This window comes from Triturus cristatus, chromosome 2_1 (genome assembly GCF_964204655.1).
Source record: "Triturus cristatus chromosome 2_1, aTriCri1.1, whole genome shotgun sequence".
Taxonomy (NCBI): Eukaryota; Metazoa; Chordata; class Amphibia; order Caudata; family Salamandridae; genus Triturus; species Triturus cristatus.
The window spans coordinates 786,006,379-786,031,259 of record NC_140581.1 but is presented as its reverse complement, the minus strand read 5'-3'; the positions used below and the strand labels follow the sequence as shown (position 1 = coordinate 786,031,259).

General features: G+C 45.7%; 1 protein-coding gene across 11 annotated transcripts in view; it reads left to right on the top strand.

Moving 5' to 3' along the window:
• The window catches only part of SYK (spleen associated tyrosine kinase), a 430,546-nt gene that overhangs the window by 61,159 nt on the left and 344,506 nt on the right, over positions 1-24,881 (top strand). For 7 of the 11 annotated variants that reach the window (XM_085632733.1, XM_085632731.1, XM_085632724.1 and 4 more), the window contains one exon: positions 8,624-8,742. The exons of the other annotated variants lie outside the window; for them this stretch is intronic. The gene's annotated coding sequence lies outside the window, so the exon portion shown is untranslated. The remainder of the gene's footprint in view (positions 1-8,623; positions 8,743-24,881) is intronic. 11 annotated transcript variants of the gene reach the window in all.

Genomic DNA, 24,881 nt, shown 5'->3' with positions numbered 1-24,881 from the left:
ACTCTGGACCAACAGCACCAAGACACCTCTGGGTATTCATGCGCTTAATACATTTATTTACATAACATAACTTTCTGTCCTACTACAGACAATGCCACAGTGCCCCTCTCTACCTAAAACCAAGATGGAAGAACCTTTCTTCCATACACAGAGCTACTATGCTCACTCCGGATATTTGGCCAGGGAAATGAGCAACCCTTCTCCAGTGGTCACTTCAATCCAGTTCTAGGGACAGCGTCTCTCTTGCTGGGATTGGTGCCTGTCGATTACATGAGTAACAGAAGGCCCGTCCCAAGTGCCTGCTAACATTTGGCTGTGACAGGGGAGGCTTCTTTGAAGAGCACCCCAAGTGTCATATGAAAAGCCTCAGCAGACATGTCAAGCAGGATGTGACATTAAAGCAGGACTTGACATTTTAATGTGACTCCTGTTTATCCTACTTATAATCCCAATTACTCCTGTTGTTACATCTACTCTTACACCTACAGTTGATAGCGCACTAATTCTTAGTTACTTCTATTCTTTCTTGCTTACTTCTACTCTTATTCGTACTTACGCTCCTACTTGTCTTACTTATATCTACTTACTCATACTCTTCCTTCTACTTTTACTTCCAGATAAGATAGATTGTATTGCACAATTACTTAAAATCATTGCAATTGATTGCATTTAAAAAAAACTGTATAACAAAAAAAACCTGATATTGCCTTACAGACACTTTGTAGTCCTATTCATCACAAAAAACATAAGTTAAAGTCTCAATATTTTAGAAAAGTGCCCAGAATTGGTGTGCAGGCAGCATTGAAATTAAGAGATATATTCAGATTGCATCAATATTATTGCCGCTGTCGTACATTTCATTAAATGTGCAGCCATTTGCACTGAGTCACCTCTCATGCACTCTCTTAATGCATCTTGGCAGGACCGAACATTGATGATGCGCCAAATGGGGCGGAGCCAAAATGTCCTTACAGTGGTCAATTTCTTGCAGAGACACAAAACATGAATTAGTAACTCTTGCCTGTTTCCACAGAGGCGACATCGTGTAACCTTCTGCTCCCGGTAGTTCTGTCCATTCCTATATGTGCTCAGAGGAACTAGGCCAAAACGTAAACTCATTAGTTGGAGCTTCAGTGTTGGCTTCAGTGGCGTCAAGAGATAATACAGCAGTGCCCCACAGTTGTAGAGCTTTGACATCCAGCTGCCATGACTTAGGTTTTTTGTTACCAATAAGTCACGTTCCGCTGACAATAATTTTGCTTGTTTTATTAATAGTTTTGCAGCAATAGCTGTGGGTAGAGAACTTTCCCAGATTTCTTGTCCCTCCAATATCTCAATACAATGCGTTTGGAATTTGTTCAATTATGTTGCAGGGTTTTTTATTAGTGACCATATGAGGCTTTATAATGTATTCCCCTGGACCGGCTTATCTTTTAAGGAGTAGGCTACAAACTTAGCTTGTAGCAGCCACTGCTGTGATGTCAGCTTGAATTCCATGCAGATTAGTGTGTGCAATATGGAGTTTGGTAACAAGAACACTCTGCAGTAACACGACGACTTCGCTCTACCCAGCCAGGCTGACAACTTACCTCTAAAGACCATTGCCCAATAAGCCACTGTAGGTAAACAATTTGAGTCTATTGCCTTAAGAAGGAGGGCAAAGTCTGGTGTGCCCATTGATGTTCTTACTTTGCAGAATGCTCCCTCTAGGGCGTTCGCTGCCCCCTTCTGTGTGGTAATATGCGCAGCTAATCGCCCTCTGTGGTCCAACCAGACGCCAATGTACTTGTAGGTGGTCACTACTTCAATGGGCTTCCCTGCTATATTCCAGAAACCTTTCCTGGCCCTTTGTATTGTTACTATCATCGCCTTCGATTTTGCTACATTTATTATTAGCGTATTTTCTTTACAGTACAATGTCAAGGCCGTCAGGAGCCTCTGGAGTCCCAATATGAATTGGTCTAACAGTATTGTGTCAATCGCATACTGTAAGGATTGAATTGGAGTTCCCATGAGCTTTGGTGGAAATGCTCACTCCTGTGATAGGCATTCTGGGAGGTCCGCCAGATACAAATTGAAAAGTATTGGAGCCAGTATGCAGCCTTCTTTTTCACACAGTCTAGCACGCTACACGCTATCAAATGCCGTTTTGAAGTCAATGTGCCCAAGATATAGAGCCTTCCCTTTTTTTGTTAAATTGTCCTCTATCAAGTGAGATAAGCAGATCAGGTTTTCATCAATGTGGCAGACCCTCTGGAAACCTGTTTGAGAGTAGGGGATAATTTTTTTTCTTCTGCCCAAAGCTTCAGTTCTTGGTATAAAATACTAGCATAGCACTTCCCCTCTTCATCCAGGAGGACAATTAGCCGATAGTTTTCCGGGCTTGACCGGGAGACTTTTTTATAAATAGGGACTAACAGCGACCCATGCCATGTTTCTGGGATGCCTCTTCCCAGTTAGCCTTCCTGAAACAAGGGGGGTCATTATTGACGCCCATTTTAGCCCTGCCCCTTTATACACCTTTGGTGGAATGCCGTTTGGCCCAGGTGCACCAACTGCTTGCATCCGTTTGATGGCATATGCTACTTGGGCTCTTGATATGTTGGGAGTGTCCCCTTCAGGAGGTTCTGAAGGTACGTTGTCTCCCTTATGTTGCTTTAGCTCCTTTGGGCCGCTATTTCTTTTCCTGCTGTTGTCACTCACCTCTTCAGTGCTGGGGGGCTCAACATAGAGGGTTTCAATGCAGGTTTCCCAGGCAGGTGGTGTGATGATTGTTACAGTTGGCTGTTGGTACGGCTTGAAGCATTTATTCATCCATACCAAACATTCCTTTGATCCTTTACTTCTAGACCTATACCTAGACATACTCCTAACTATTCATTTATTTACTTTATTCCTACTCCTATTTACTCTTAATTTCGCTCCTACATACTCTTACACTCCTACTTCTACTCTCTTTCTCATACTTTTCGGTTATCCTCTGCCAACCTAATCTTCCTTCTGCTTTGCATGATATTTCTACATACTAGTTTTGCCTCGTCTACACAACTACTTCTACGCCTGCCCTACCCCTGTTCCTACTCCTGCTCTCATCTGATGTCCTCCTATATCGTGTACTCGTCTCTTCTTACTTCCTGCCTCACTGTTGCAAACTAACTTAGCTGCCTGTTCCTCGCTATAGCCAAGCAACTTTACAATGCTTTGAATTAAATCTGCAGAACTTAAAATATAATTCTTTTCACTGATATACTCTGTTGATCTGCCACCAGCTAATGTACCAGACCCCATTATGTACCCAGACAGACTTTTTACATCTAGTCATGTGAGTCATTCATCTCTCTGGAGCTTCCTTTTAATCCGCAACACTACTATATAATTCTGAAGTTAACTCTGTACTATACAATTCACCCAGCAAAATCAACAGTTGAGCTGCTTGCAGAGCCCTTCCCTATTCCTAACTTTTGCCACATCTACTGGTGCCCACGAAGGCTCCAAATGTACAAACACTAAAAACATCTTCATTATTATGAACAGTCGCAACTCTGCCCTTTTCGTATAAACACCTTTGAATTATGCCTGCTAGTAAATGCACGTCGACCCAAGCTCATCATGAAATCTTAGATCTAATTTTTACAATGATTTTGGCATTCTGTAGATCACCAAATCCTGGCTGAATGCACAGTCTCAGTCTGCAATTTACATGTGGAAGAATTCATCCACGATTTTTCAAACACAACATATTCCATCAGAAACAAAAATCATGTGTAGCTACTCATTGAAGGACGTCCCACACCAAAAACTACAAACACCTGAATTCTCTTCCTTCTCATCAACAATGATGATATACTTTCCACTATTAAGGTTTCCAAAACAACAAATTACTATCGAGACCAAGAGCCTGCAAACATCAAAGAAAACATCCACATCTTCAAATATGCCTGGTGCTCCCTGATAAGTGCATTTGTCACTCAAGATAGCTCTCTAGGCCCTTTAAAGAACAGACAAATTACCTCACTCTCGCAAAGGACAGTTTCAGAACAGTTGTCAAACCTTGGATGCAGATCCAGCCACTCTTAGCTAGAAAAAACAATGAAGAAATGAGTCACAAATACATGAATTCCATGACTGTCAAGAGTCATCTAGCTTCAGGCTTACTTTAGCACTAATATACGCATAAAACAGCCACACCGAAAAGATATTCTCCATTGGCTCTCATTGTTCCCCTGCTGTTTTTGTCTGACAAACCTATCAGGGTGTTAGGGAGATTTGCTGGATCATATGAACTCTTTCCAAGAAAAATTGTTGCTACTACCATAGGTGGTTGGCCCCTTGACCCAAAAGCCTTTGTGCAGATGCATTTTTATATCAGAAAGATTCACTAGGCATTCGAAGACAATATATCCACCTTGATTGACTCATTAGTTTACTCTGTATTTACATTTTTTAAATATGTCCCTTGAGTAATAGTGGGAGTGGCACAAGTGCACAATGCAATGTTGGCAGTCCGAGCAGTCAGTGGAATGATGCCCATCAAACTTCAGGATCTTGTATGAACAGAGCAAGTTTGGAATTCTTGTTAAAAAAATTTGTATTGTTTTCAAGCAGATCATTGAAACTGGAAAGTACTTACTTTTTCCAAGCAACACATAAGTGCATCATTTACCCGCCCCTAGACTCCAAACTACCCTCCCACAATTACCTGTCCATCCACCATTATATTCACGTTACACATGTACTCATCTTATCCTTCCACCTGTAGACAATTGTCCACCCCTCCACATATCTGTCCATATCTATATATCCATTTAACTCTTCCCATCTGCCTAACATCTCGCCAAACCCAACCCATACCTATCCATCAACACACAAACAAGCCTTCATGCATCAACCCACACATGAACACATCCAGCTAAGCAAACACATCTTCCAGCTAACTGTCCACATTTATTTGCAATTGTATCCATAAAACCATTGTTTCCTCCTTGTATACTACCACACAGTCACCCAGCCATCCCTATGTGTGTGTGTGTGTGCATCTTGGTATTGCTTGTTTGGGAAATTTCTGTTTGACCTTCCAAATATATCACTCAACATAGGCCATTAGACACTTATTTAGTCTTTTTCTGCCTTAAGGCATTAAAGTACAACCTTTTGAGCTATGTGCTAGTAACTCATAAACACACAAATGAAGGTAAAAAGAGAAACTTATTTCTCTAATATGTCATTTCATTTAATGTTCTCTACCTCAGTGTAATCAGTTTATTTCAGTGTTTATTCCTCCCATACATATTAAATCGTATTCATATGTGATCAAATGTTTTGGCAAAGGCAATACAGCGACCGGCTATTTTGAAAGTGCATTTCCTACTCCTTGTGTGACGCAATTTGCCATAATACAACATGGTAGTCATCTTTATCTTTAAAGTATAAGAATTCTTTTTTTTATACTTTCAAGATGCCATATTACGTCACACCACATTGCATCGCTATCTTGAAAGTATAAATATTAATGTTTGCTACATTATCTTTCTTTCAAAGTAGATCCCAACTAAACATTGGTGGTACTGGGGATCATTGTCAAATAAAATGAATATGTATATTTCTTCATGAAGATGGAACCTCGTGCTTGATTTACATTACTGATGTCTCTGCCCATTTCATACATGCGGAATGACTGTACCAGAACATTTATTTAGTTTTTCATTTACTTCACTGTGTTGATTTTTATTTATACGTGCAATATTCTGTCTGTGAAGATAGTGCGCACATTTCTGTAATGATTTCTCTATTTTCTACTGTGTGGGTCTGTTGATTTTGATTCGTTGGTAACAACAGTGGCAAACAATGTGAAACTAAAAGCAAAAAAATACACCTGTTTGAAACTATGCCCATATATATCAAGGTTTTCTGTTGCCAGGGCGATGCAAAACCTAAATGAAACATATCAAGCCACACAAGGCTACCTTGCGCAGCCCTCTCTGGATTGATAACTCTAGAGTAACTCAAGGCAGCGCAAATCAATGCCTTGTTTCACTCTGTGGCAGAGAAGGCATTCCATGGGTAAAGCGTGGGTGTTCCCATGCATCCACCATGTATTTCGGAGCATTCCCTGATTTACCATTAGTGGTAGACCTGGGAATGCATGAAAACGCTACTCCTCCCAGGTGAGATCTAATGTAGAGAAATATCTATATTTCTCCTAGTGGTTTCCTATTTATTTCTACATGTGCTGCATTGTGCAGCACACACAGAAAGAGAAAAATGCCTCTTAGGATTGTTTTTGTGCAGAAAGAGGCCCCCTTCCTGCACAAAACGAATCGTGCCTACAACGCAGGCACCCTTGCAACATGACGCAAGGGTGCCTGCATTGGCACTAGGCAGCCAAAAAAGCGCCAGTGCTAGGAAAGGACAGAAATGCACTATGTGCTGGTAAATACAGCTCATTCCTGCCTTTTCACGTAGCACAGCAAGGTGGCTTGTTGTGTTGCATGATGTTTTGATAAATATAGGCTTCAGTACCGAATATGCGCTATATAGGACTCATATGTTACATGAAAAACAAATTTGTAGAAATATATCTGGGAAAAGAGAACACTCTTAGGAAGTAGGAACATATATATCATGCAATGTGAATAAAACGTGGGCAATGCAACAGTGAATGCCTCACTGACTTGGGTAACCTTAAGGATTCTTGCACACATTGTCGAGACAGAAATCATTGTGTTTGTTTATAAAGTTAATGACTTGATAGACCGATACGGGACCTTTTTTCTCCTATATTGTCTTTAGAAGATTGAATGTATTAAATGTGCAGTGAGATACAGACACTTAATTACAAAGAAGGTAGCTACTGAAAGGCCTCCCATTTAAGCATTGTCGCGAGGTTAGGGATACCTACATCCCCACCTCAAAATGTACCCTTTAAAGCAGAAGAGTGTAGAACCAGTTCTGCTGATCTTGAGGACTGACTTGTATTCATATAACCTTCCTTGCAGAGTCTGACTGTCTTCTGAGCTTCACAGCTACCTGGAAGGAGTAGTAATAAGTTACCAGGGTACTGCTGGGGTTCGGTTCATGGTGATGAGCTTCAAATGCTGCTGTTCACCTTATTCGGTGTCCACTGTTTGCATGTCGGTAGTTATCATCAACAGCCCTGTTTACCATAGTGCCTGAGTGTCTGCATTCCAGGAATCTTTTTCTCGTTTACTAGGTGACTGTGTTTTTCTGCTTCTGGGTGTTCTCCTATTGGTGGAGCATGTAGTGTTTGCTTCTTTCAAGTATGCCTGTTCATACAAGTGTTGCAAAATGAGAGAATTTTACCAGAAGGCATTGGCATGCAGAAGCTGACCTGAAGAGCAGGCTCTGGATAACTTCAGTTCATATGAGCTATGCCCATCTTGCCCCTACCTAACCCTGCCTATGGTGGGATTACGTTTAAGTAATTTGTAGTTTTGTAATAAACATGTAACAATTACAATAGTAAAAACAATCCAAAATCATACTAAGTAATAACATTAACATTTAATATACTACAGATTCCATTGCACCGGTCCTGAGGTACGAAATTTAACCCACAAAGGCTCTGTTTAAATAACTATATTTTCCAGTGAACAAAACATACGGTCCTCATCAATTGTGCGTGTATGCTTGCATGCGAAATAGCGAGGCACTAGAGCAATTACTGTGATAGAGAGCTCTTTGCCATTGCACTGAAGCTGAAGTTGATTTTCATGCTTAAAGCTGAATATGCAACAACATCTGCAGTAATTAGTTAACATTTCCAAAGCAGATTTAAATCAGTTGTATATAACAATGAGAACCGGAGATATAAGTATTTTCGTCTCAGTGTACTGGACTCATACAAGTTGTGTGCACCTGTTTTAGGGATTTCAATGATTATACGTGTATGACATGTATGACTGCGATATGAGTCCCAGGTAATGTCTAGGTCTATTTGATTCGTCAGTTCGGGGTAATCTTTTTTTTATGATCAATACTGCCTGGTGCCATTAACGTTCATTACTGCCTAGAAACCATTGATATTCATTATATCCTGGAGTGGTTTCGACTCATTACTGCCTGAGCCATTAATGCTCGTTATTTCCTGGGTGCATTGGTGTTCATTAATGCAGGACACCAATACGGATTCCCATTATTATCAGTGACCATTAATCACCAATGATGTACCTTATTGTCCTTGCAACTGATGTTCATTACAGCGTTGAGCCATTGATTTATGTGCTGCAAAGCGGTCATTGGTGATTATTACTGCCTGGAACTATTGATGGATATTACTGCATTGAACCATTGAGGTCATTGCTGTCTGTATTCTATATGTCCTTTAATTGCTCGACATATTAATGCATTTGTGTATGATCAATTGTTAATGTGTGCATGGATAATGTGAGCCCACTTTAAAAAGCGAGTTCCTTGTTTAAGCGCACTCGCACACACACACTTACTTACATAACTCTTTTAAGTATGTCAAGTAATTTTTTTAATTCACAAACGTTGATGTAAGACTTGTGAAAGTATTTGCTCACAGAAATATTTTCATGTAAAAACATCTAAATACAAAGGAGGGTATGTTTTTCACTTTGCTTTTTGTTCACTTTTATAATAGGCTTTAAAACTTTCTTGACGGAGTTGCTCTGTAAAGTGTTGACGGTTTTTGAAAGATTACTGTAGTTGGTCTGGTCGCATCATACACATGAAGGACAACTGTGAATTACAAGGTTGTTGGTAAGTTTGTAACACAGTTACCCAGCACTGACTAAATAATGCATTCTTATTTTGACCAGACATACACATTGCATCTGAATAAGAGTTATCTCCCAAATGAGAATTGTTTCATTGTGGTTGACAAATGACTTGCAGCAGAATAATCTTTACTTTGCATATTTATTTTAGCACATTATTTTAGAACATAAACAATGGTCTTATTTCTTATTGTTGCTTACAATTGCAAATGTGTGAGTTTTGTTTACGTCTTCCCACTGTGCTTGTTTAAAACATTTTTCAAAATGTAGTACACCATGTTTGTTGAAGGTAGCTCAATTTGCAACTCACTTGACATCCCAGCAACAAGAGGATTTTGTGCAAGTCCCTGTCAGGGTATATCTCAGAGCTATTTGCATTGACACTTTGCCTGAGGCCCTGGCGCAACCGGGACAGCCTGTCTGTAAAATTACATACCTGCTATTTGTCAAACAAGATCCAGAAATGCATCAAGTTGGATTTTTCTAAGATGCTAGACCCGAGGGTAATTGAGCCATCACAAGGCCCCAGTCAAGACTATTGGGGATTTTTCTAAAAAGGGGGTCAACTGACCTCCACTTGTCTATCGATTGCAGAGCACTCAGTACAGCAACTACAGCTGACGTACACCCTGCTTGCACGAACTGCTTGAGTCCGGGCATACATGCTGGATATTCCCTCCAGCGTGTTTAATTCCTTTAGTACTTGTACCTACATGGATAGTGCTACCGTTGGTGCTTATCGAGATTGGAGCAAGGCTGCCCCAAAAAAATGCTGCTAAAGGACATATGAACTGAGGGGTGACTCACCTGGTGAGCACATTCACTCTCTGTGCAACACCTTTTGTTATTTTTGCTTTCTACATTCACCCTTAGAAATTGTGGTGACCAAACAACCAATCTGTTTGCTCGGGTGCCTGAAATAAGAAATCCCTTTGTTGGCCAAAAGAAAACATTTGCGCTTGTGGTCTTACCTTAATTTCTATGATTCAGACTGATATCTGATTCATCATCAATGAGGTTGGTATTCCCAAGTGGCAAGCAGCTAACCCAGACATGCTAGTGACCGATCCATGTTCTTAATGGTCAATCACCCTAAACCTAGGATATAGGCCTGCTCCTGTGGTTTCTGATACTAAAACTCTCCAGCACTGGCCTATTTTCCTACTGTACTGTACTGTTTGCAATTGAAATTGCTTTGTTTCTGCATTGTTTCAGTAGGGCAGTGAACAGTAAAATTTACAGGCTCATAACAAACTGAGTTTTTGTGTGAGCGTCATGACCATCCCTTTTGCTGTGTGTCAGTAGCTATCTACTAGTATTCATGATCATTAGATGTTTGCAAACATAGCTTAGCCTTACAGTTGTTTCTCCTACTGAATGGCTATGGTATTGTGGTTTTGTTTTCATGTTTTTGCTGATGTTAGTAATCGTGATAGTGAACACAAACAGGTCATAGTGTGCATAGTCATAGACCTTGTCTTACTACAGTTTTGTGCTACAACGCTGTTTTATTGTTTATTGTTTCTTGTGTAGAGGTCTTCCAGGGACGTTTCGGAGTCATCTTTCAAATGGGGGGTTGAGAAAAAGGGATCCCAAAACTCAATTTTTCCATGCAATTTCCATAGAGTAAATTAGACCATGATACAGAAAAACCAGCTTTACAGAATTATATCAAACTTGGCAAAAAACTAAACCTTTACATAGAAAGTGTCCTTTTTGTGATTTGGTGTAAATCAGTTCAGGTCTGTGTATCACCTCACAAATTGCATCACGCATGACCTGTTCAGTGACATAATTAATGATATCACTGATAAAATATCAATTTACATCATAAATGAAAACACCGGGAATGGTGGGTGCACAATTTTTAGTTAGCTCAGTAAACTATAATTGTTGAATTTCGGTGTTTTTCTTTAGTTTATGAAGCTAGGTTTTAACTGACATTTTCACTGAAGTATAAAGTAACTTGAACCTTTATTTTTTACAGTTAATTTTTATATATCTAATATATTTTTTATATATATATAGATTAAGAGCGTTGAACGCTCGAAACGCGTAATGCTACATTTGGTGACTGCTGTCCTTGGAAATAAAAACTACCTTTACTCACTTCTCCGAATGGTGGGCTTCTACTTGCTGCAACTGCGGTGTGTTTTCGTATGGAATATATATATATATATATATATATCCAGACCACACTCCTTTGCTGTGAGCACAGAAGTCGAGCACACGCGTATTGTCAGGAAAACAGCGCTTTAATAAAATCACAAGGCATGACGCGTTTCGTTCATTCGAACTTCCTCAGATGCCACAATTACGTGAATCATTTCAGCCCACATTTATAAAGTACAATGTCCATCTGTGATTGGCTGTGAACATTGTCTGCACTGCATCAGGGAAAACCTGGCTCGGACTTAGCCATGTAAGTCCATGCGGAACAGTCACCAAACGTAAGTACTCGCCCCAGTGGGCGGCGTCTGCTCCGTTTCCCCAGCTTGCCTATGTTCTCTTGCGGGCACGATCTTCTACTGGCAGCTGCTCACCCGATCCCTCACCTCACCGCTGCCATCCCGGAGCAGGAACAGTAGGCACTTCCCAAGTGAGGAGCCGCCTCCCACGAAGTCGTAGTCCATCTGTAATGGCAAAATACACTGTTCCAGGTAAGCGGGTCTTCGGCGTTTTTGAAAAGTTTTCAAACTGCTACCAAAATGCCACCAATACCGCCGAATCACTTCCGAGGTGGGCGCTCACAGGGTGCTGATGGCTGCACCCCAAACATCCAGACCACACTCCTTTGCTGTGAGCACAGAAGTCGAGCACACACGGGTTGTCAGGAAAGCAGCGCTTTAATAAAATCACAAGGCATGACGCGTTTCGTTCATTCGAACTTCCTCAGATGCCACAATTACGTGAATCATTTCAGCCCACATTTATAAAGTACAATGTCCATCTGTGATTGGCTGTGAACATTGTCTGCACTGCATCAGGGAAAACCTGGCTCGGACTTAGCCATGTAAGTCGATGCGGAACAGTCACCAAACGTAAGTACTTGCCCCAGTGGGCGGCGTCTGCTCCGTTTCCCCAGCTTGCCTATGTTCTCTTGCGGGCACGATCTTCTACTGGCAGCTGCTCACCCGATCCCTCACCTCACCGCTGCCATCCCGGAGCAGGAACAGTAGGCACTTCCCAAGTGAGGAGCCGCCTCCCACGAAGTCGTAGTCCATCTGTAATGGCAAAATACACTGTTCCGGGTAAGCGGGTCTTCGGCGTTTTTGAAAAGTTTTCAAACTGCTACCAAAATGCCACCAATACCGCCGAATCACTTCCGAGGTGGGCGCTCACAGGGTGCTGATGGCTGCACCCCAAACATCCAGACCACACTCCTTTGCTGTGAGCACAGAAGTCGAGCACACGAGGGTTGTCAGGAAAGCAGCGCCTTAATAAAATCACAAGGCATGACGCGTTTCGTTCATTCGAACTTCCTCAGATGCCACAATTACGTGAATCATTTCAGCCCACATTTATAAAGTACAATGTCCATCTGTGATTGGCTGTGAACATTGTCTGCACTGCATCAGGGAAAACCTGGCTCGGACTTAGCCATGTAAGTCCAATGCGAACAGTCACCAAACGTAAGTACTTGCCCCAGTGGGCGGCGTCTGCTCCGTTTCCCCAGCTTGCCTATGTTCTCTTGCGGGCACGATCTTCTACTGGCAGCTGCTCACCCGATCCCTCACCTCACCGCTGCCATCCCGGAGCAGGAACAGTAGGCACTTCCCAAGTGAGGAGCCGCCTCCCACGAATTCGTAGTCCATCTGTAATGGCAAAATACACTGTTCCTGGTAAGCGGGTCTTCGGCGTTTTTGAAAAGTTTTCAAACTGCTACCAAAATGCCACCAATACCGCCGAATCACTTCCGAGGTGGGCGCTCACAGGGTGCTGATGGCTGCACCCCAAACATCCAGACCACACTCCTTTGCTGTGAGCACAGAAGTCGAGCACACGCGGGTTGTCAGGAAAGCAGCGCTTTAATAAAATCACAAGGCATGACGCGTTTCGTTCATTCGAACTTCCTCAGATGCCACAATTACGTGAATCATTTCAGCCCACATTTATAAAGTACAATGTCCATCTGTGATTGGCTGTGAACATTGTCTGCACTGCATCAGGGAAAACCTGGCTCGGACTTAGCCATGTAAGTCCATGCGGAACAGTCACCAAACATAAGTACTTGCCCCAGTGGGCGGCGTCTGCTCCGTTTCCCCAGCTTGCCTATGTTCTCTTGCGGGCACGATCTTCTACTGGCAGCTGCTCACCCAATCCCTCACCTCACCGCTGCCATCCCGGAGCAGGAACAGTAGGCACTTCCCAAGTGAGGAGCCGCCTCCCACGAAGTCGTAGTCCATCTGTAATGGCAAAATACACTGTTCCAGGTAAGCGGGTCTTCGGCGTTTTTGAAAAGTTTTCAAACTGCTACCAAAATGCCACCAATACCGCCGAATCACTTCCGAGGTGGGCGCTCACAGGGTGCTGATGGCTGCACCCCAAACATCCAGACCACACTCCTTTTCTGTGAGCACAGAAGTCGAGCACACGCGGGTTGTCAGGAAAGCAGCGCTTTAATAAAATGGCCACCGGAGACAAAAGAGCCCAAATGTAGCCCCAAATCACCCAGATGTAGCCCAAATATAGCCCAATGACAGAAGTGTGCAAAACACTTATTATTTTGTGTATTTGCAGTGTTATATAGTGCAGACTTGTCAGGTATTGGAGTGCTTTACATGAGCATTGGTTACATCACACAAGAACAAATTCATTTTGGTTGTAGACATGGGGAGACCAAGTGATTTGACCAGAATCACAGAATGTCGAGCTGAAGCAGAAACTCCAACCTGGTTCCCCAGTTGCAAAGTCTGCAGTTCTGGAAGTAACACCACATCCTCTCCCCTAAGTGCAACATTTAATCAAGTGGTCAACTGGATAAAAAAAACATAAAGGTAACAAATAATTTAAAAGTGCTTTGTCGCTATTTGAAAACTCAGAAAATATGTCCTTATTTTAGTCTTTTAGAGCACTAACCATAATTGTGATGCCAATAAGACCCTCTCATATATGTAATTTCTAAAGGAAATGCTCTAGGTATTACAGTTTTGATTACATCAAGATGACGTCAGGCGTTCCACACTTTTGTAATAAATATAGAATGTTAGCAATCTAGTTGTTCATTAGGATACTGTTGAGAGGCAGAGGCCAGGGGCACGGACTCTGAAAATTGAAGGCAGGTAGGAGGGTGGAAAGGCAACAATTTAACCACACTGAGCAGGCAGGAAGGGCCGTGGCAGCACAATAGACTATGGAGGGCAGTGGAAAGGGGGGCAGGGGCAACAAACCAACAATACAGGACTTGCAAGTGAGGCTGTGGCAATGTAATAGACCATTGTGGGCAGAAGGAAGAGGCAATGGTAGTACAACCATACATGCCATCAGACCCGATTCAGCCAGGAAACGTCCAATGTTTTTAAGCTCAAATGGGCTTTATTTGATCTGTCTGCTGTCTACAGTCTCCTCTTTTTCAATGTAACTCAAAGGGGAAAATCAATACCCCAGTTTTTTTTTCAAAATCTACCTCTTACCAAGTTCAAAATGTTCGCAAGTATGGTACATTGGATCATGGAAGGAAGTGGGGTAGGGACATGGACTTGGATAACAGAGGACAGGAGGGACATGGAGAGGTGCACCAAAATGACCCTGCAGGGCAGGCATCAGGGTTTGCAGCAGCACAATACACCACACAGGGCATGCGGGACAGGAGTGCAGCACAACAATCCATAGAAAGCAAGAGGGAGGGGACAGGACCATGCACATGGACAACAGAGAACAGAGGGGCAAGAGGCAATGGTAGCTAGCTGACCATAATGGACAGACAGGAGAGAAAGCTGCAGCATAACAGACCATAAAGGGAAGGAGGGACGGATCAGGGGCATTACAATGGAACAGACAAGCCAGGAGGGAGGGAGTAGGGGTCTGCACATGTAAACAGAGGGCTGGGGGCAAGGGGGCAGGGCAGGAGCAGCAAGATAGCCATGGAGGTCAGGCAGGATGGGCACTAGAAGCAAGACACACCATGAAGAGCAACAGTGAGACTGTGATGGCATACACACATACCATGGAGGGAAGGTGGGAGGGGTTCAGGGGCAGCTAACTGACCACACAGGGAAGGTAGGAGGGGCCATGGCAGCACAGAAGACCATGCATGGCAAGTGGGAGGGTTAGTGGCAGCACAATGGCTATGATGGGCAAGAAGGAGGGTGCAGGGGCATGCACAAAAGACGATGGAGGATAGAAGGGAGGGTCAGGACCTGTGCACAGACAAAGTTCAGGGGAAGGGGCCTCACAACAGACCGCACGGGGCAGGCAGGAGGAGCAGTTGCAGCACAACAGACCAGGGAGGGCAGAAGGGTGTGGCAGTACAATGGACCATGTAGGACAGGAGGAAGAGGATAGGGGCATGGCATGTGGACAGGCAGGGTGGAGGTGGCAGGGACAGGTTACAGTCATCTGACAATGCTAGGCAGGTGGGAGGGGAGTGGCAGCTCAACAGAACACTTAGAGTAGATAGGAGTGGCAGGTCCATGGAACAAGGATGGAGCAGGGGCATGCACAAAGACATCGGAGGGCAGGGGAAGGAGAATAGGGGCAGCAAGCTAAGCACAGAGTTTAAGCAGGAGGTCAATGATGGGGCATAGAATTGGGCAATGGAGGGCAGGAGGAGTGGACTGGTACATCATACTAAATTGAGGGCAGTGGCAGCACATCAGACCATGCATGGCAGGAGGGAGGAGGCTAGTCCATGGATTCACACAACAGAGGATAGGGAGGAGGGGGATGGGGCAGCAAGCTAACTGTTCAGAGAAGGCGGGTATTAGGAACTTTATTGTTTTTAAAACGTGTGTCTGTGCGAACTACTTAAAATATGAACAAGTATGCAGCATAATCTCACTTTTATTCAGGAAGAAGTGGACGTTTGTGACTGTGACTCCGGGCTCACTTGGCAGAAACACCCCCTGACCCTCCACCCCCTATCGCAAAATGTAATGCCCGTGAAAAGGGTAGGTGAACAGTGTTATATAGAACATAGTCCTGAGAGCACGATTGAAAATGAAAACTAGATATAGTGTATGGTATAAACTATGCACCAAAAAGTGTGATATAAGATGAACCAGGCGTGAAATATAATATGCAATACATTGTGCGCAATGACAGATTCATTGGAGAGCGCAAGATAGCACAGGCACTAGCGCGTGCTATGCGATATGCGCCTTGGAGTGTAATATGCACAGGGCAGTGTTGTGTAACCTAACTAGTCTCTAAAGTTGTAATATAAAATATGTGCTGGGGAGTGTAACGTTGCATATGCACTGTGACAAAGATATGGATCCCAGATTGTAATATGTATGGCATAGCACTGTGCGTTATAACATAGGCATCGAGGAAGGCACGTTAGATGGGGCAATATAACCCGTGCGAAGACAAGTGTGGCATGACATATTCACTGGGTGGTGTTACAGTGCACATGGGCTAGAGAGTGTCATAGCATATGCACTAGCTAGTGGAATACAACACAGAGGTGTGTGGCACTCAGCAGGCAATGGTGGGTGTAACACAGCATTGGGCTCTGCCAGGAGCGTGCTGTGACTCTCAAGTGATGTTCGTCCCCTTTCCAGAGAGTAAAATAAAAAGTATTACACATCCGGCAGTGGATGTGTGTTTTATTAACCGTGAGGGGGGTTTCTTGCATAGTTTTGGTCGAATTTTTGTCGAATCCCCTTTGAATGGCTTGGTGTGCATGTGTATTAAATGTGCCCGTCAATAGCTACCCATGTTTGTATAAATAAACGACAAGGGTGTCTACCGGGATTAGGCACGGTAGGGCATCAGACATGTCAGAGCTTCACTAGTGGTGTAAATACATTCCACGTGGATTCATTGTATGCATAGTCGCCTTTTAATGAATATCACGCAAATCGTCATGGTGATAGGTACGTACGGTTTGTCCAGCATGTCCTAGGTGTGTCTATAAATATATATTTTTTTAAAATAATAAAAAACCGTGACCGGCCCTGGGGATTGGGGTCAAAAAAATATACTTAGGAGACAGGCCCTGGGGGATGGGGTCATCAGGGCCAATAAATTAGAATAAGAAGGGGAACCACACAGCCCCCCTTCTTAAAAAATTTAAATAAATAAAAGACTGGCATCGTGCCGGAGGCCACGCCCCCTCCTTGCAGCACTCTGCAAACGCGCCCCCTGGCGAGTTGTAAGTTGGGGAATTAATTCCTCTTCAATACTGAGGGTCCCTGAGGGCCAACTAGCCCAACAGGCATCTCCAGTATGCGCCAGGGAGCTGCGCTGCAGACAGGTGTTCTGAGGCCAAGCCCCTTTTTACACGTCTCTGCAACGCAGCTCTGTGGCGCTTACTGGAGGTACCTAGTGGTCTAGTTTGACCCTAGGGACCCTTAGGATTCAAGGGGACTTAATCTCTCAACTCAGAACAGCCACAGGGCGCGTTTACACAGTGGTGAAGGGAGGGGACGGGGCCTGTGGTGACGTGTGCAAACACGCACTATGGCACGTTTTAAATTGGGGATATAATTTTCCTTCAATTCTGAGGGCCCCTGGGGGCTAACTAGCCCACCAAGTGCTTCCAGTAAGCGCCACTGAGCTGCATTGCAGAGAGGTGGTCCAGGCCGTGCCACTTTTTACACCTCTCTGCAACGCAGCTCTGTGGCACTTACTGGAGGTACCTAGTGGGCTAGTTGGACCCTAGGGACCCTCAGGATTCAAATGAACTTAATCTCCCAACTAAAAACGGACACAGGGCGTGTTTAGACAGTGGTGAAGGGAGGGGACGGGGCCTGAGTTAACGTGTGCAAAAACGCCCTGTGGCCTGTTTTAAGAGGTAGTTTTAATCCCCCTGCCCTATTATATACTAGGGGCTTACAGAGGAGGTCATGCTAATCACAGGGGGACCCCAACGCATAATGTTCCCTAGTGTATGTAGGTGTTTTCACTGTATTCTAAGTGTCTTTTAACATAGCACTGGCTCTAGGACTGGTTAGTCAGACTCAGTTACCACTAGTATCCGTCTGAAAAAGTTGAGGGTACAGGATGATTTTGCAACAAGGCTTCTTTCTGCTCTTCTTTTTGTTCTTTCTGCACGTTATCCTTCTTCCTGCACTTTTCTTCGTCTTTGAGGACTTCTGTTGCTTCTTTCTGCACTTCTTTTTTTTCTTTCTGTGCATTTTTTCTTCTTTCTTCACATGTCCTATCTCTGTTGGCATAGTTAGAAATTAGCATTTAAAAAACCTTTGAAATTCACAGAAAAAACCATAGGTTTCAGGCACGTTATAGTTAGGAATTAGCATTTAAAAAACCTCAGAAATTCACTGAAAAAACCATAGGTTTCAGGGGTGTTCTAGTTAGCTGGACTTTTCACTTGTACAAAACCATTGAAATTCCCCCGTTATAGTTAGTTCAGCTAACTATAACTCGCGCGCCCGCAATGCACTGCTGATGACGTCACATATTACATCACTCATGACATGGTCAGTGACATCACTCATGACATCACTGATGACATCTCAAATGACATCACTGATGACATCACTGATGATATCATCCTTGTGATAGTGGCAGACCTCCTCTCACCCTAATACCTTTGATACACACATTCAAAAATAGAGACTAAACTTTTCAAAACAATGGACATACCAATACCAGTTACAACAACCTCTTCAGTAATTCTAAGATCCACATACACATCCACTCATTCACCAACAGTCCTATACAGTCACTCATACATGAACTCACTCATCATATGTACTCATACACCTATACATCCTGTTACACAATGCCACTCATCCATAGAGTTACTCACACACACAGTCACTGATGCTAATAAAGAATCAAACATACATTTACTTGCATATACAGTTATACACACACCACCACACTTACTTCTACGGAAACTTACACATACTTAGTCTTTTAAACAATCACTTATATAAACACATACTTATTCATACAGGAACTCTTTCAATCTCTCACTCTCACATATACTCACATATATACACCAATAGTCACATATACTAGTTTAAAACATATGTAGTTACTCATAAAGACACTATTGAGACAGTCATTCACTCACTAACACACCCTTACACACACTCATCCACCCATACAGTCCTGCACACATGCTGTCTTCAACACATACAAAGAGTGAGTCACTCATTCATGCACCTATGCACTACGTAATACCCCCACCGAACCATGCAGACTCTCAGACTGATACTCAAAAAACCAACTAATAACCTATATAGACACCCATGTAGCTACTCACCAACCCATGCAGCCACTTATACACAAAGTGAGAGACTGATACAGATATTTACATATTTAAACATTACTCACTAAGCCATGTATTCACTATGATACACTTAATCAGTCAGTTACACAATCAATTTTTCAAAAACAAATCATCCATTTAGACACTTATATACCCATTTATTCTTCCATCGACCTTGAGATATACATATATAAAACATATTTAATTTTCAGAAAAACACACATTCACTGGATGATGTCATTTGAGATGTCATCAGTGATGTCATGAGTGATGTCACTGACCATGTCATGAGTGATGTAATATGTGACGTCATCAGCAGTGCATTGCGGGCGCGTGAGTTATAGTTAGCTGAACTAACTATAACGGGGGAATTTCAATGGTTTTGTACAAGTGAAAAGTCCAGCTAACTATAACACACCTGAAACCTATGGTTTTTTCAGTGAATAAAAATATATGTATATATATATATATATATATATATATATATATATATAATCTACTGGCGGTCGCCAGTAGATAGTTATAGTTAGGATCGTGTTTCCATAGGAAATCCGCAACATTCTATTTGGAATAACTTTGGCGCCGATTGACGAATCCTCGCGAAATTTTCAAAATAGGTGGGGCGCTCAGCTCCGCTCCTTCCCTGAAAGTCTCGGGGGGATTCGTCAAGCGGGGGCTGAGGAAAAGGGGGGGGTCCCAAAACGCATTTTCCCCATGCATTTTTCCATAGGACCTGTTAGAAATGGGATTTCTGGTTGGCTAAGGCTTGCGCCAAAGTCAGGCAGAAACCACCACTCTAGTCAGGGCAAGGAAGTTACACGCCAAAGATAACCCCTGCTCACCCCCCTTGGTAGCTTGGCACGAGCAGTCAGGCTTATCTCTGAGGCGATGTGTAAAGCGTTTGCGCGCGCACCCAGTAACAACACCCAAGGCCCACCACAAAGGAAACTCCACACAAGGTATTCTATAAAAATAGCCTTTGTATTATACACAACACATTAGATAAAAACACACACTCTACAATGTGCCAACAGGCACGGGCAGAATTTACAAGGGATTATATATACAGGGGACAGGGCCACATGGACCGCTGTCCGGAATTAGCACTCTTAGAACCTAGCACTTGGAACATAGGAAATAAAATTACTGTAGTATAACATAACATATGTAGCACACAACCAGTAACTACTGGTAACCAGAAAGTACCACCTACGCAACCCTAACCACCTTAGGACAGTATTGCGCAGGGAATCAGGACCTCACTAGCACCACCTGTGTTAGGGAGAAAACAACCACCTAAGTATCACAATACCTGTAGGGGTCTAAGCACATAAACACATGATGCATAACATTCAGAGGTGTAGGGAAGGAAAACACATGATGCCTAAAATACATTCAGCGGTGTAAGGACAAGGCACATGACGCATAAAAACACATTCAGAGGTGCAGGTAGGAACAACTGCGCAAAAACTCACATTAGCCACCACCTGTGGCAGTCCCTAGGCCAACTGGCCTCTCATGGGCTCCAGCGCCCGTTGTCCATAGAGTCAGGGCAAGATTGCGCAGGATGCACAGTCTAGAACGTAAAGCAACAGGGCACAACCTAAACGTTGCAGCTGCCCACTAAGTGCTGGGCAGCTGGGAAAAAGAACCTGGCACCGGCGTGCCTCTTGAGCCCTCTCTGGGCTCTGGACGATCAAGCAATGCTCCCGTTAGAGCCTCACAGGCTCAATAAACAAATGTGCCCCTCTGAATAACGTCGGAGCGGCCCACTGCCTTCCGGGGCCGCTCTGGTCATGGACGAAATGCCCCCGTAGGTTTAGAGCCTCCCTGGGCTCGTCTAACAACAAGGAGTGCCTCGTTGGAGCTTTGACGGGGCTCTGAAGAACGAGAATGTCCCCCGACGTTGGAGCCTCGGCGGGCTCGTGCACAAATGTGGGGGGTAACGTTGGAGCGGCCCGCTGCCTTCCGGGGCCGCTCTGCGCCTCAAAAGAACTGCCCCCGTATGCGGGGGAGCCTCGTGGGCTCCCAGGTAAAGAATGCTGCCCCTAACGTTGGAGTCTCGGCGGACTCTAATCCCAGCAATGCACCAATGCCCCCGTGGTTGGAGCGCACCCCCCCGTTCACCAGCCAGCTAGGAGCCCCCTCCACTCACCGGGACTGCTGCTCCGGTCTCGGCGGCGCGGCTCTTCCTTTCGCCCAGGCCCCCTCCTGGGACCCGGGACTTGGTGAGCGGAGTCTGCCGGGCTCACAGCTTCCGGATTCCCCTCCTCCTCTGGCCAGTGCAGGAGCGCGAGGTGGGCTCTCGTCGCTTCCTGCTTCAAAGTCCCGCCCACGTCCCAGTCAGCGTTGCCTGACTTCCTGGGCTGCGGCAGTGAGTTGCGATTGCGGTGACGCGGGGTGGGCACCCGCGAGGGGGGGTGAAATTCAATACAGCAAGGTCCCTGGCGGGGTGGGCACCCGCTAGGGATATTAATTTACCGATAAGCGGGGTAGGCTCCCGCAAGCACCACAATGCGGTATACGGCGGGGTGGGCACCCGCCGTAAGAATAAGCAAATAAGCGGGGTGGGCACCCGCAAGCAGTTACGGCAATGTCCCTGGCAGGGTGGGCACCTGCCAGGAGACTCTAGAATCGGCAGATACGGGGCAAACGCCGGGTGGGCACCGGCTTTTTAGAAATAAAAGCGCTCCTGAGCGCTAAAGGAAAAGGAAAGCGCTTCCAGGCGCTAGAGGTGAAAAATAAAGCGCTCCCAGCGCTTCAGGGCACACAATCAGCAAAAGTCCAGGCAAGTTCTCCCCTGCATGCAGCAGGGCAGGGGTGGGGGCAAGGCTGGACCCAGAGCCAGCTCACTGGGCCTCCAGGCAGGGAGGTAGTCCAGGTGGCGGTCCTGAGGTCCAGCAGCAGCAGCCCCCCTCAGGCAGGATCCTGGCAAAGAACAGTTTCTGTGGGGACACAGCCCCATTTTTATACAGGCAAACCCTTTGTTCTGGGTTCAGGGTGAGGGGGAAAACCAGTCGCAGCTGGTTGGGGAGCACCCTTGATGTGCTCAGCCCCTCACTCTATTCACTGGCAGGGCTAGGGTCGTCAGTCGCACCACAGGGGGCGGGGCCAGCATTGTGTTTGGAAAACCCTGTCCTATTCAGGACCCAGGTGTACTCCTCCCACCCATCTAGCTGCTGATCTCCCCATTCACCACTGGGTGACTCATCCTGACTCTGGGGAATCCCTAGCCCGTCACATGACACGACCAGCCAATCACGCGACAGACACACTGCACACAGAAGTGCCCACTTCTAGAAGTGGCACTTCCACACTAGGTACATGCACGCCGCACACATCATCGCGCAGCATTCACTCCCACGAGTCCGCACATACCAAACTCGGGCCTGCACACCCCACGCATCAGGAACTACTAGGGACACATACATTCCCCATGCATTCCTATGGGAGGGCAGGCCTATCTCACCACATGCACTCAGAGCACGCACGCACTTTACCCTGGGACACAGGGAAAGGGCGCAGAGACCAAACAATCACCATACCAAGTCACCAATAAAAAGCCAAAAAGTCCAGGGGTGAACCTGCCAGAAGGGCCAAGTCCAACACAACCCCCTTCCAGCCAAAACGCAGGGCAAACCAATCACCACCGTGATGGACTTCCCTGCTTGGGGCGATAGAACACGGACGCGGGCCCGCAACTGCATGGACACCCTCCGGTTCTACGCCACGGTGAACCCATGGAATTCTTTTTAACACCACTGTCTGGACCAACTGGGCTACCCCACTGGTACTCCCAAGCTGTCCGCGGCCAAGACCAGGCCCTAGGCCACCCAGGTGCCACTGGTCTTTGCCTAACCACAGAGTGGGGGGTAGTAACCCCTGGCACATAGCGGCCATTCTCCACTCTTCCTCTCTGAAAGACAGGACTAGACTGCCACTGGTTCTCCAGCCTAGGGTCTACACCCTCAGGCGGACCAGGAGTCTCAGGGAAAGCTCTCCTCCCCCTACCCCTTCTCCTAGGGTTCCTCCTCCTCTGGCGAGGGGTACACCTAGAACGCCATCCCAACCCAGGGTTTAACCCCTCAGGTTGTACCGGGGGCAGAGGTGGGCTCTCCCACCCTCTGCACCCCCTTCCAGAGCCCTGCTCCCTACCAACTGGGGCGGTACCTCTGGAAGAAGAACTGGTCGGGACGCTGGTTACAGACGTCCCACCCCTCAGGTCAGGCTGATCCCGAACCTGGCCTTCCAACCTCCGGCCTAGAACCTTTGGTGGAATAATTGCCTGGCACTCCAGGACTTCTGGGGATTTCCACTCCATCCCCCTGAGGCTATCAAAGGACACATATGTCGAGCGACTGTCTGTCTGGCGCTGATCTCCCGTCCCCTGTCCACCTGACAGTGCGCGGAGATCCCCCAGAACAGAAGTGGTGCCACCCTGGTCACTACACGGGATCCTAGCCCAACTGGGTAGTCCCTGACCCACAGGCTCTTCCACTGGGAAACTCATCCCCCAATCACTCCTCACACTGGACTCCTGTACCCTCCCTACCGGAGCGGTACTGCCAGACTCTAGAACCACAGGAGCCCTGGTTACAGGTGCTCCAGGTCCTCTACTCACCAGGAGATCTCCCTCAAATGGGCTAACAGGACAGCCTAGGTCCCCAACTTGGTGTTCCCTCATGGAACCATCCAAGTCCTGAGGCAGGGTTTCGTACGTCCGGGGACCCTCGGTCACCCTCTCACTCCTGCTCCACTGAGCCAGGCAGTGAGCCCCTACACCCTCCTCGCTATCCTGGGACCTAGCTGGGCTACACTGAGCCTCTTCCACCACGCTGGGCTGGAAGATACCTGACCCACTACTTTTGGAGTCACTCCCTAATGACTCTAGAGAACCTCTAGCCCTTTCCCAGTGCTCTGCTTCCTCTGCAAGCTCCCAAGGACAAAAAGAGTCGTACCTCTGCAGGTGTTGGCGCAACCCTGGAGAACAACTACTGAGCATCTGCTCTTTGATAATCATTTTGATCACTGCCTTCAAATCCTCTTCCGGGTTAACCATCAGCCATTCCACCAGTGCATCCTGACAGTCATCCACAAACTCCTCCCAAGACTGGTGAGACAGCTTCCTACTGCCCCTGAATTTCAACCTTAACTCCTCCTCCTGGGAAACAGGTACCAGACTGGGGGAACTGGGACTGGGATTTCCTACACTGGAATCTATCTGGCTGCTACCACTGGACTCAACCCTCCCTGGGGAGCCCAGAAAATTAAAACTGCGCGCAGGGGATAGTCTACCCTCCAGAGCTACTTTGCCTCTGGTGGAGGCCCTCTCAGCCTCCTCTACCCTCTCCCGCGCCAAGACCCACTCAGTCTCTCGCTGTTGCTTCCTGGCCTCCAGCTGCGCCATAGCCTGAGCATGCTCTAACCTGAGCTTCTCTAACGCCAGCTGGTGCTCCCTTTCTTTCCTCCTATCTTCCCACTCCTCTGGGGACAGGGAAAGGGATGAGGCGCTGCCTCCTACGCTGGACCCAGCAAGGGACGCCCTACCTATGGGGTCCTCACTCTCTACTGGCATCCAGGTATTGTCATCCTCTACCTCCTCTTCTGACTCTTCCTCTGTACAGTACCTTTCTAACTCCTGCCTCTGGCGCCAAGCTAGCTCATAGGGATCACAAGCAGGCTCCATTCTGGCGGACGTTATGGTAACAATTATACAG